The 11227-nt window shown below is 30.2% G+C and overlaps 1 long non-coding RNA gene across 2 annotated transcripts; it reads left to right on the top strand.

The window, feature by feature from the left end:
- Positions 1-7027: 7027 nt before the first annotated feature.
- Positions 7028-10017, top strand: LOC109181965. Of its 2 annotated transcripts, none has more exons than XR_002054300.1 (2): positions 7028-7357; positions 9783-10017. It is a non-coding gene; the product is annotated as an uncharacterized LOC109181965 (long non-coding RNA). The 2 variants fall into 2 exon arrangements; XR_002054299.1 differs by having other exon boundaries at positions 7057-7353.
- Positions 10018-11227: the final 1210 nt, after the last annotated feature.

The raw sequence follows: 11227 nt of genomic DNA, 5'->3' as shown, positions 1-11227 counted from the left end.
GATCTCCTTCCCCTCCCTCTTTCTCTCTCTCTACATACATACATGTGTGTGTCAAAAAAGTGTATTTTATTTTGTATGGAGTAATATACTAATATATTACGTTAAAAAATTTAAAATAAAATTAATCTTAAAATAACAAATGAAATAATTAAATGAAAGAAGAATAATCAATAGAGTAAATTAACGAAATGGTCCCATGACTATAGCGAAATTACCAATTTGGTCCTTGATTATTTTTTTGACCAATTAAGTCCCTCAACTTTAAAAATCTTAACCAATTTGGTCCTCCATTTGTTTGACCGTTAGTCAACCGTTAACTTGGGACCAAATTGTAATTTGCTATAATCAAGGGACCATTTTGGTAATTAACTTTAAGGTGGGCAATTCGGTTCAGTTTTTTTCGAACCGAACCGTAACAAACTAGTTAGATTCGGTAATATACCGAACAACCGAACGGTAATAGATTCTTGTATACCGAACAGTTTGGTAAAAACTCGAACCGAATTGAATTGTTCGGTAAAAATCGAACCAAACCGAATACCATTTGAACTTTGGATTGCTATTTTGTTATATATTAGACTTTGGATATGGACTATGTAAACATCATAACACATAATATATAACTTTTGATAACAAACCATAAAGAAATCAAATAAAACATTTACGAGAGATACCTCTGAGAATATGAACTGAACGGCAGAACAAGCAACAAGGGACTTAGATTTATTTATTTATTTATTATTATTATTATTATTATTATTATGATTATTATTATTATTATTATTATTATTATTATTATTAGAATTATTATATTTTTTAAAAAAATTAAACGATATTCGGTTCAGTTCAATTTTTTACCGAACAATTCGGATCAGTTTTTTATCGAACCGTTTAGTATACAAGAAACCAATACCGTTCGGTTGTTCAGTATATTACCGAATCAAACTAGTTCGGTTCGGTTTGGTACGGTTTGATTTGAGAAAACTAAACCGAATTGTCCACCCCTAAAGTTAATTACCAAAATGGTCCCTTGACTATAGCGAAATTACCAATTTGGTCCCAAGTTAACGGTTGACTAATGGTCAAACAAACAGATGGCCAAATTGATTAAAATTTTTAAAGTTGAAAAATTTAATTGGTAAAAAAAATAGTTAATGACTAAATTGATAATTTTACTATAGTCAAGGGACATTTTGATAATTAACTCTAATCAATATATGCTTTTTGTTTATGAATATAAAGTATTTTCTCGTGTATTGTTGTTATTGGCGTTATTCCTATGGAATTAAATAAAAAAATAAAAAAGGTAGTGACGTCAAGAGTCAAGGAAACTAATAAATGCCTTGAACGAATAAATGTGTACTTACGGACCAAACAAAAGACCTTAATTCCAGCTCTGTCAGAACACAGATTGAGTACACTACACCACTTGACGATTTGAGTAATTAACTTTAGGTGTGGGTTATTCCGTTCGATTTTTCCGAACTAAATTGTACCAAATATTAAAGTAATTAATCGTATTGAATGATTCAGTTAAAAAAACTGATTGGAAATATCGTTTGATTTTATTAAAAATATTATATTAAATATTTTAATATTGATGGATAGGCATTACTGAAGAGCAAGGCTTCTATATTAAAGAGCCAAAATGGCTCTTGTACTGAAGAGTATGGCTTTAGTTCTTTAGAAGTTTTTTTTATAAAAAAAAATTACAAAGGCGTTTTGAGAAAACTTTTTCCTAGCAAAACACTGAGTTGAAACACTACTCATTGTAACGTTGCGATTTTTAGCGATTTGGAGCAAAATGTTGCTCAACAACATTTTTGGCATTTGACATCCCCCAAAATTTTACTAAACAAGACTATTATTATAGAAAAAAAAAAAGTTAAAGTTCTACTCTAAGTAATTTATATTCATGTCATGAATTTATATCGATTAAATATAAGAAAAAAATAAAAAAATAAATCATCACTAAAATTAGTGATTAGTCAATTTTTTTTTTTGAAAAGAAGAACTCAGTTCATTAAATCATCTTCTAAAATCTGAACCAAGAAAGCCGGTGGCTCATCTAACCACTCAGCCGAACCTGTCATAGAAACAGCTTCCCGTGCAATAGCATGGGCCGCGCGATTCGCAGATCGCCTAACATAAGCAAAACTAACCCCATGCAATAATGTGGCTATATGTTTTACATCATCTACTAACAATCCAAACGCAGAAAAAAAAAAAAAAAAAAAAAAAAGACTCAGACTGTAAAGCATGAATACATAATTGAGAGTCTGTCTCTACATCCATCTCCCCCATACCCGTATCTCGCAACCATGATAATGCTTCACGCAAACAACACCCCTCAGCCTCCTCCACCGTATATTGGCCATGTAGCTGCACCCCCTTCACTGCCAGACACCGCCCACCATCATCCTGCAACACCCACCCCAACCCCATTGTATTATTTGTGTAATCAAAAGCTGCATCACAATTCAGTTTTAGCCTACCTGCCTCCGGCGGACGCCACACCACCTCCACCTGAACGCCAGTGACGCCACCTCCCTCCACCTGCACCGCCATTAAAAAGTAATTAGTACATATAATTGACCATGCTAGAGAGTTTACAATTATCACTCCTTATTAGTCACTTCATGATATGTTATCTTTTTTATTGGATACCTAGATTGCTTATTAATTCATGATGAATTGAATGAATTCATTTGTAATTCATGAAAATAAATAATTTTTTTTTACTTTTTTTCTTTTTATATATGAGTGGTAATTGTATGCGTAAGAACTGTTTTTCATATATAATACTCCATCTGTCTTATTTTATTTGTCTTGTTTACTATTCATTGATCAAATCAATTCTTTCTTCATTACTTATTTTCTTGAGTAAATTCCTTTATTGTTTTTAAATTTAATTTTTGTGTTTAATAGTATTTTTAATGTAGTTTCTAAATGTATAAATTTTATATACAAATACTAAACTTACCCCAATACAAATACTAAACTTAATATTATGAAAAGTTGATTTAAAAATAACTTCAATAACATCGTTAATCGAATTAGACAAACAAAATGAGATTGAGAGAATATTACTTTATTGAAAAAAATGAAAGCATTAAAAACAATTTGCATTAAGAAGCCGTTTGTTAGGTAAGAAAGTCCAAAGCTTTCTAAAAATTTCATTCAACTAAGAATTAGATTCCTTGAAATCATTCCGGACATTCCCTACAACTAAGAACCATATTTTTAGGATAATAAAAAACAACCCGCACGGCTTTAGCTCAATGGTTTAGTGGGCAGTATTTGAAGTAAGAGACCAATGTTTAAATCTCGGCGGCGGTAGTGTGGGAATTGTGTCTAAGGATAATAAGAGATATGTTTATTTACTTACTGATTGTCCTATAAAATTAAAAATTATTTTTGAAAACACATTGCTTACAATTACTTTTTTATAATTAGCCAATAAACTTATACTCTAGTGACATTCGTATATAATTTCATATAAGATGCCTTGAGATAAAAAAAAATGCAAAATTTGAATATAATACATTCAAATCATGCCATAAGCATATAAATAGTGTTCAAATAAATTATGGGTTTTCTATAAATGTGACTTATAGTACTAGCTACTTTGCTAGACATTTATGACTAAAAATTGTTTAACTTGTAAAAAAACTATAACTAACGTACGTAAATACTCAATTAAATATAATGTGTATGTATATACACATGAAATACAATATTGCAAATTAAATAATATTGATTGTTATGGATTGAAGTTGATGTGTTTCAACTAGTAACAAGTCACAATTATATAGTCATTTATCTATTAATTAAGAAAAATGTTTAGAAGTTATTATGAAAGTAGCTAGTTAACTACTTGACCATTAACCAAACATTAATTTTTAAAAATATATTTAGTAAATCTCACATAAAAACATTAAACATATGAAAATCAAACATTCAAACCACTGCACGTTTTGTTAATTTTACTTTGCAAAACACATGTATGATTTCACTTTTATGAAAGTGCTTAATACACTTTTATTATAAAAATATGTTTAGAACTGTTTAAAATTTGCCTATAGACACCCCTTGCCAGCAAATTAAAGATTTAAAGCACAAATAGTAATATAGCTTTACAGATGGTTTCACTTTTTATGAAATCTTAAAAAACAATTCTTCATAAAAATATGTTCAAAATTTTCTTGAAACACCCCCTACCCAGAGAGATTAAAGCACAAATACTATATAACTTTATTGATGTTTAATGATTTGGTTCTTTCATTAACTTCTTAAATCATTTTAATGTTCATGTAAAAGTTAAACAATGATATTTACTTTAAAATTAAACTAAGAAAGAAAATATTCCAAATATCTCAGTTTAGATATGTAGATTACTGCCTTGATTACATTGATGGAAAAAGAAAGGGTCAAAAAGCTATCAAAGTTGGACAAATAGTATAATTTAGCCCTTTAATTTAATTGAAAAGGGGTTCATTAAAACACTTTAAACTGGTAAAAGTGTAATTGAATCTAAGTACTACATATTTCGTGTGTTATGTAATCTTTTAATGTTGACATGAATTTCAAGTGTTTACATGGACTAGAGCAACGAAGATGGCCTTTGTCTCAAAGGAAATGAAGATTGCTAGTTGTTTTCATCTTAAAGACGATGAAGGTGACCAAGGTTACGTTGCCATGGTCGCCTTAGTCATGAGAGTCTAAATATGAAAAAACAACCATGACTATCTTAGATAGCCAATGATGTACGTCTTGTTTGTTTTTTAAATAGTTGTAGTTGTTTGTCTAACTTTGAAATTAGAGACATCTAGTGTGATTGTTTCTAATTCTTAAATAATTAAACAAAAATAAATTATATACTTGGGACCCGTAAGCATAAAAAAAACTTCCATATTTGTGATAACACGCTAAATAGGTAGCATTTAGATTTAATTTCGCACATATGTCAGTTTAAAGGATTTTAATTTGATGCAGTTTTATTATTATTATTATTATTATTATTATTATTATTATTATTATTATTATTTGCAATTATAAACTCAATTGCACTATTCACTCGGCTTAAGAGCTTATTTGACATTTTTTAATTTAATTTTTTTTAATTATAATAATAAAAGTCAATGGTTTACGCTTTATGCCACTAAATCATGAAGCTTGAGTGTGAAGGTGAGAGGAAAATGATAATAAGATGTAAAATTTCATTATTTTCACAAAATAATGATAAAAATTGACAAACCCCTCAAAAGTGTTATTTCATTTATAACTCGAGGCAAAAAATGATAGTCTAAACAAAAAAAATTGAGGTTTTAGTTGGTCATCTAGCTATGAGACATCTCATGTGAGATAGATTTTAAATATGTAATACCTTTTAACAAGTGTATTTTTTTATGAATTAACAAATATTATATTTTCACTAATACTTTTTATTAAAAATCTAATAAGTGTTGATTTTTAGAAAAATATTACATATTTAAGAAATATCTAATGTTTTTTTTTTTTTTTGAAAGTTAAGAAATATCTAATGTAAATGATCTCTCACTGATTTTTATGTCAAAAAATTAGAGTACGATCATGTGATCACCCATTTGAAACAGATGTGCCATAGTTGACATTTTTATGTCAAATTTATTAATACACTATGACTTAAAAATTAAAAGTGAACATTTTAAATTATCAATTTAATAAAATTTGTCTTAGGTTAGAATGAAGAGAACCCGACTATTTTAAAATACTTAGGAGGCGTTTGGTTCACGGAATCTTAGATTACCTCAGGTAATAGGATTACCTCCAGGAAGGTAATACGAGATGTTGGGAATATAATATTACCTTGTGTGTTTGGTTTGGATGGTGTAATATAATATTACCTTGTTTGGTTCAAGGTTATATTTTAGGTTATATGGATCAATTTACAATAATGTCATCAATAATAAATAAATAAATAAATAAATATATATATATATATATATATATATATATATATATATATATATATATATATATATATATATAATGTGTGTGTACTTATTTATATGTATGAATGTATATCAATGCTTAAATATTAAAAAAAAAACTAAATATATAAATATACACATGTATATTTGATTATATAAACATATATTATTATTATTATTATTATTATTATTATTATTATTATTATTATTATTATTATTATTATTATTATTATTATTATTATATAAGGATTAGTTAACAAGGGCAAAGTTGGAATAATTCAAGGTAATCTAAGATTACCTAAAAAAATGGGGGTAATCACATTACCTTGAAACATTACCGCCACATTAGCTTTCAGGTAATATAACATTACCAGGTAATCTTATAACTTGAACCAAACAAGGTAATATAACATTACCAGACTCAGATTACCTAGGTAATCTAAGATGACCTGAACCAAACGCCCCCTTAATGGGGTGTGTCCTCTCTATTGAGATCCTATTTAACACTAATATAATTAATCTTAATATGTGATTATAATCGATTGTCTGATAAAACATGTGATTAGACAAAAGATATATATATATATATATATATATATATATATATATATATATATATATGAAAACGTTCAAATGCGGCGGGGTTTTCCCGTGCGGTGCTGCGATGGAATTTCAGAATACACCAACAGTGTTAACAATATGCACCAATAGTGTAAGGAAAACACACCACAATGAAATGCAATAAAACATCAAAAAATACACAACAGACCCAAAAAAATACATCATATAAGTATATAACTCACCACCCCCAATGGCGTATTTATGAACACTGTATGGTGCTTTTACTCACATCTAATGGTGTGTTTTTGGTGATGCGTACCTAATTTGTCTCTATTTTTTTGGTGTATTTTCCTAACGTTGAGGGTGTATATTTGTTGAACTATTGGTGATGCCGCACCGCCGCACTGTAAGACACCGCCGCAACTGAACTATTGGTGATGCGCATGGTGAACAGCATAATTTGCGCTCTTCTTTGAATTGGGCCATAAAAGCCCATTTGTTTGCAGAATACGGGTAACGCTGACCCACATCTATAATCGGGTCCGGATCATTTGTCTTTCCCCTGCAAAAGCGAAAGAGATTTGTTAGACTCATCAAACGTTTGATTGAGTTGAAGAAGACGGTTATCCAGTTTTTTTGCGATCCAACGAAAAATTTCGTGTTGAAGGATGGCGTGGATGAGCGGAGAGCCACTGGTGTCGAAGCTGGCCGTGTTTTCCAAGTATTTTGTTTTGCCGGCAGTAATGGCCGCCGCCGTGATCTACTCTCCTCCCGATTTCGCTACTCAAAAGCCTAAATCCTCTTCCTCATCTTCTTCTTAGTAGGTCTTTCCTTTTCTCTCTACTCGCGTTTCTATTTTTCTCTGTTTCAATCTTTATGTCGCGGTGTAGGTTTTTTTCATTGCTCGCTAATTTTCCTATGATCCGATCTGAAATTATATTCTGCGATTCTCTGTAAGGATATAGCACTTACTCGAGCGTATTCCTGTATGCCTATTATTAGCTTTTGTTTGTAATGGATTTGTGAAATGAAAGATTTTTGTTTTAGGATTTTGATACTTTGTTTTGGTTGTTTTCTGAATGATAATCACGTTTCTTCACTATTGAGCCGGTGTTGCTGATTTTGATGCTGCTGAGTGCAGTTTTCAGTACCTGTCTTTAAGTATACATTGTTTTAGTTGATGGTTATTACAATCATAGTTGAAAATATAGGAGGCACTCCTCGGACCCGTGTTTTTTTTTTTTTTTTTTTTTAAATTTGTTTAATTTTTTAGGACTTTATAATTATAAACTATTTAATACTTTAATAGGTGATACTAAAATATTAAATATTAACCTAAAAAACATCTAGATTTTGAACAATTTAGGGTTATTTCTCTCAAAACGTCGAAACGATATGTCATAAGCGGCCTAGTCGGCCAGCCGCCTAGACCACTGATTATGGTGATACGCTAGGCGGCCGGCCGGCCAGCGCCTAGGTACCAATTAATCGGTCGGTGCCTAGGCGGGATTTTTGCAACACTGATTACAATACTCAGGTCTTAACTTTGGTTCGCTGGAAAATATTTGAAGGGAAATGAAATTGAAATTCTATGGAAAATAAATTCCAAGAAAATAGAAATGAAATTGAAATTCTATGGAAAATAAATTCCAAGAAAATAGATTCCATTGTTTGGTTGGTGGGAAAGAAATTACTGGGAATATGAATTCCATTGTTTGGTTGAGTTTGAATGGTAAGGAATAATGAGTATAATGACAAATATAACCCTACACAATAATAATAATATAATAATAATAAGAGTAATTAATAAATAATGATGAGGGTAAAATTGTCAATGGAAAACCTTTTCCATGAAAAACAAAATACCTAGGATGAGCTAGGATTTTGTTTTCCTCATTCTCAAGGAAAACTTTTTCCAATGGAAAATGTTTTCCATCCAACCAAACAACATAAAACATCATTTTCCTTCACTTTTAGGAAAACATTTTCCACGGAAAATGTTTTCCATCCAACCAAACACCCCCTTAATGTACCTTTATACTTTGGCACTCTCTTTTCTAGTTGAAAGGAGACTATGGGTATTAAGGAAGGCTGACAGAAACATGTTGGGGGTAGGGGGGAGGGGGGTTTACCTTTTGCATTACGAAAGCTTTTGGACCATCAGTTGTCATGGTCAAAGCTTAATGAATTCCAGAGTGAAAGAATTGTGGGTGCACAAATATGAAGCCATTCTTTATGATTTTCATGGCCTACTAACATATTTGTGGAAGGGATACATTTATAGTTTTGTCTGGTTTATATAGATTATAGATGCCGGCTGTCATTACCTTGATACTTCAATTACAACATATGGCTACTCCTAAAAAGATGGTGGAGAGAGTGAGAGACTGCTCTCCTTTTGTTGTGCCAATTCTGTCATCTATATCCTATAGATCACATGTTTAAAATAGAAGTGGCAAAAATGGGAAAGCCATTGGTAAGTTTGGAGAATATGTTATTTCCCACTGTCGAAGGTTGCCCATGCTGCCATACATTACCCATTACTCCATTAGGTAATCATGGACCTATAAAATGGTGGAGGGAGAGGGGGGTCTGAACCCCCTCCCTTACTGCCACCCCCTCCTCTACCCCCTACCTTCAAATTTTTTTGTATATCTTTACTTTTTCTTCTAAATTTTGTCTAATCTTTTTCTTTAAGTTAATGCTATGTATTTTCTATTTATATGCATTTTATAGTCATCTTTAGGATTTAATTCAATTTTGTTGTTATTTTGGAATCAAATGTAGGTTCATGAAAATTTTTCATTATTTGTAAATGTATTCTTATTAGGATTTAAATGTTTTAGATTGAGAAGGATTGTTAGGTTCACTTGTTCTATTGTTTGAAAATGGAATAAGCATATGCTAGAAATCAAGTTTATATAGAAAACGAATCATATATTGTGTTCACACTGTTCTGATGAATGCATATTTAGCTATAATAATGCATTAATGAGACTCTTTAGATACACAATATATTCTAACTTACTAACAATTACTTCATTAAGCAGGTAGGCTTTACATTTTATTATAAATTATAATGGGTGTTTTTGTGCTTTTATACACAAGCTTCATAGTTTTCCTCGTATTTCTGGTACTAAAGTGACCGCCTTTTTAGTTTCTTTTAGATGCGACTGAAATCACATTTCATTATAAATGGACAGCCACTGCATTACTGTAGCAACTAATGGATTATTGTTCTTGATGCAGGTCATTGCGATCGTTTAAATATGCCTATTTTTAGCCATCTGGTAATCTGCTGCATTGCAATGAAATATGGTATGGAATAATAATGTGGCAAACAACTTCTTCTGTACTGAATTTTTGTGACATATTAAATCTTTAATGTTCTTACTCTCTGAACAAGTTTGTGTTGACACTTGAGTTCAGGAAAAAATTTACAAAGTGCGAGAATAAAATAGGACTTATTGTTTTTTCTATTCAATTTTATATTATCACAGAAAGTAACTAATCATCTTTGGTAGCATGCTATGTTCTTGCCGCCTTGGTATACATAATTGCATAGTTCTTGATGAAATAGTCTACTAATTTGTCCAATCTGATTGCGTGATTGCTAATATAAGTTTTCTGGAAGATAGTAGTTTTAGTTCTTTTAAGTTATTGGTGTAGGTGTAGTCATTGAGTTTTTCTCAAAGTGACATTTATCTAAAACGGAATAAGCAATAGAAGTGCACGTCAAACATTCTACTTAAAAAAAAAAAAAGCATTTCTTCCTTTGGTTTTCTTTTTGTAATCACTAAAAAATCAAATATTGTAATTTGTGAGTTATTATATAGGAAAGAGGTTTACACCATGTACACCTTTAATCATTACGGGTCTTGTCTTTTTTTTTTTTTTTTTTTTTTTTTTTTTTTTTTTTTTTTTTTTTTAAATTCAATCACTATTTAATAACATCTCTAAAAATAAGTAAATACAAAAAAAAAAAAAGGTGGGTATTACTAGCAAATTATTGTGTGGATTGTGGTCTAAAATGACATCGTTTTGATGGTAAAAAAAATCATTGTTTTTTGCGCGTATTATAATAATGAATATTTTGAGATAAAATAATGTATTTATTAGTTAGAATAATGTATTTTATGTGTTAGATTAAGATACTTTATATCTGTTAAGAATAATGAAATTTTTGAAGTAAGATAATGTATTTTATGAGCAAGAATAATGTACTTTATGTATTAGAATAATATATATATATTATGATTTAGAATAATGTGATTTATGTATTTTTGAATTGTAGTCCACGCAATTGTGTGAACAACGGTCCACACAATAATAATTGGGTATTACGTACCTTGCCCTCCTAGATCCACTACTTCAAGTATCACATGGCTTGGTGAATGGTCACGAGGATTGTGCCTTCTATCAATGCTATGGACTCTGGACTCACCTAACCAATATTGGAGTTGATGCCTAAAAAAAAAATTGATAGTGTTATGAGCATATAAATATGGGATAAAGTACAAATAAGCCACTGAACTATTTGGGAAACAGCAATTAAGTCATCGAACTCAAATAACCTTCAAATAAGCCATTGAACTCGGAAAAAAAGAGCAAATAAGCCATTGAACCCTGAAAAAAAGAGCAATTAACATTTTTTACAGGTTATCTTCAGGTTTTTGCTTATTGAATTGCCAAAT

This window comes from Ipomoea nil, unplaced genomic scaffold (assembly GCF_001879475.1).
Source record: "Ipomoea nil cultivar Tokyo-kokei standard unplaced genomic scaffold, Asagao_1.1 scaffold1043, whole genome shotgun sequence".
Lineage (NCBI taxonomy): Eukaryota > Viridiplantae > Streptophyta > Magnoliopsida > Solanales > Convolvulaceae > Ipomoea > Ipomoea nil.
Note: the sequence above shows the minus strand (reverse complement) of the source record. Positions and strands in the feature narration are given on the sequence as shown.